Here is a 2,921-nt window from a genome sequence, read left to right as displayed (position 1 = left end):
TATACTCACCAATAGAGTTGACAAAAACGACCAAGATTGAGAAGAGAATAGTAATCTTCATTTTCAATGAGTAGAGGAGCCTGATGCTTGACGAATTTCGCAAAAAGTGTAAAAGAAGCAAAAGTTAATAGAAAATTAGCGATACCTGAACACATAGTAAAAAGCGTTGGAATTCATTCATTGGTCGTATTCATCTTCCACTCAAAAGAATTGAATCCCAACCAGGTGCTCTACTTTTTCAAGCGAAGAATTATTTTCCTTATTTACAACAGACAATCACCCTACATAATACAGCGTCTATGCGGAAGTAAATTGCAGCAGTATTTTCGTAAAGATTAAAAAGCTCGAGGAGAATATGCTCGTCATGTTGGTTGCTAAATGTCTGTCTTTGTTGACTTGTAGAAAAAAAACCGAAAACTGTAAACTTAGAAAAAATGGTTGAGGTTAAAATCGTTTGTTTAACAATATGCTCATTTTAATCTTTGTCTTTTAATATGATCGAAATCCGCTACGGATCATTATGATTAATTAATTAATTAATTAATTAATTACATAATTAATTAATTAATTACATAATTAATTAATTCTCAATAGTGCCGCGATCGAGCTTGTAGGGAAACAACTTTTCTCGGAATGGGGTTCCCCCACCACTGTCATGCTCTCGAGTGGGTACAAATTGTGGAAGCCGTTTCTCAATAGTGCCGCTCTGGTGTTAATACCTTGTTTAGGAGTGAAAGTATAAATTCGTATGAGGGATCGTACTTGAATTACGTAACAGCTCATGGGGGGGGAGTGAGTATTTTGTTACGATTTGTTATGGTAAAAGAGAGGGGGCCCTTCAGATATGGACGTAGTTTTTGCAAATTCGCAAAAACTTTCTCCTAAAGATTATCTTTTTAGTTGTAAACTTTATTATTTGGTTAAAAATTTAACAATTTTCTTAAAAAAGCACCCTCCCTGGTTGCAAATTCAACTGTTTTATAATTATTGAATTCGTCTTTTTGGGTTAAAAAGGCAGCTCTTTTCGTAACAAATTAACCTTTTGTTTAAAATTCATACTTAGTTGCTGATAAATCAACTGATATATTTATTGGATGAATTCCTTTCTGGAAATTGGTCTTTTTCGTTTCAAACTTCATCTTTTTCAGTATAAATATTACATCTTTCTTGGAAAATTGCCACTGTTTAGGTGAAAATTGAAATATTTCCTAGAAAATTTACTTTTCCTTATCATTATAATTTTTGGACGAAAATTTAATTGAAATCTTTTTGGATAAAATATAAACTTTTCTTTGAAAATGTCTCTTTTCGATTCAAAAAATCACTTGTTTTAGAGGAATGTTCATTTTTTTGGACAAAAATGCAACTGTTCGGTTTAGAATGTAAGAATTTGTTTAATGTTAAAGAATTTCCCTTCTATAGCCCTTCCGAGAATTGAGGCCGCGTTACTCAGGCTGTCACTCAGGCGAACACTCAAAAATGAACAAATAAAGTGGAGCGGGCTATAATGAGTTAGTTCCCACCCACCTTCGTCCCCAAAATCGGCGATATAGAAGAGTTTCACTGTATTTGGTTGAAAATTCAATAATTTTGTTGAAAAGTCATACTTTTTGATTAAAAATTCTGCTGTTTTGTTAAAAATGTAATTATTTTGTAGAAAATGTACTTTTTGTTTAAATTTAATATTTTGGTATTGGAAAGTGGGCTGGAATCTTTCCTGGATGAAAATTCGAATATTTTTTTGTAATTAAAAAAAATTATTAAAAATTAATCTGTTTTAAGAGAAATTTAATCTTTCTTGGATAAAAATGCAACTGCTTGGTTTAAAATTAAGCTGTTTTGTCAAAAATCATACTTTTTGTAGTTTTTATTCAAAAATCATCCGTTTTAGTGTAAACCTTATCTTTCTTGGATATTAATGCAAATATTTAATAGATAATTGAACTATTTTGTTAATCGCTCATCCTTTTTGTTTAAAAATTTGTCTTTTTGTATCGAAAAGTCAATTTTTTTCGTAGAATCTGTTTTAACTGAAACTTCAAATATTTTTCTGAAAATTACATTTTTTTTATTAAAAAAATCATCTGTTTTTCTAGAAATATAATTTTTTTAACGAAAATGAAACTTTTTGTTTAAAAATTATTCTTCTTTGCTTGAGCAAATAAATATTTTGTTTGGAAGGTTTAGTTGATCCACTTTGTTAATAAATCATTTTTGTTCTTAATTAATTATATTTTAACTAGGAAATTCATCTCTTTAGTTGAAAGTTGAACTATTTTGTTAAAAACAATCTTTTTTAATTGATAATTCATTTAGTTAGGTGAAAGTTAAACTACATTGCTAATTTTTACATTCTCACCCTAATGAGAAGGTATTGGTTAACGCCTAAAAAGAAAGAATAAGTTTGCAAACCAGCTATTTTGGATCAAACTAAAAAGCGATTTTAAAAAATTTTTGAAACCACATTATTTCTAGATGTTAAAATTGTATGTACGGAGATTCATAGCACTCGGAAACTTGAACAATTTATTCTAATGACTTTTTTCTATAAAGAAAATTATCAGAGTTAGAGCATTTTCAAAATCAAAAAAAAAAACAACTAAAATGAACGTTTTAAGCCAAAGAACGCATGACATGAAAAAAAGTCACGAGAAGAAAAACGTTGATTTTTAAAAGCCCTACATGTTTATTATAACAGCCTTTTTAATGTGGTCCTAAGTTGAGAATTTAAAATTTGATCCTAACAAAAATAATGAAAAATCGAAAAATTTCAATTTTTGGTCAACAGATAAGCTAAAATTGCGCGCGCTGGAAAGATCTACAAATTTGTTATGAGTCACTTTTCGATAGGACGCGCAGTTTTTGTTTTAGTCGTAAAAAACAACATTAAAAATAAAACAATAAAACATTATTTCCACTAA

This window comes from Belonocnema kinseyi, chromosome 8 (assembly GCF_010883055.1).
Source record: "Belonocnema kinseyi isolate 2016_QV_RU_SX_M_011 chromosome 8, B_treatae_v1, whole genome shotgun sequence".
NCBI lineage: Eukaryota > Metazoa > Arthropoda > Insecta > Hymenoptera > Cynipidae > Belonocnema > Belonocnema kinseyi.
This window is presented reverse-complemented; position numbering follows the sequence as displayed.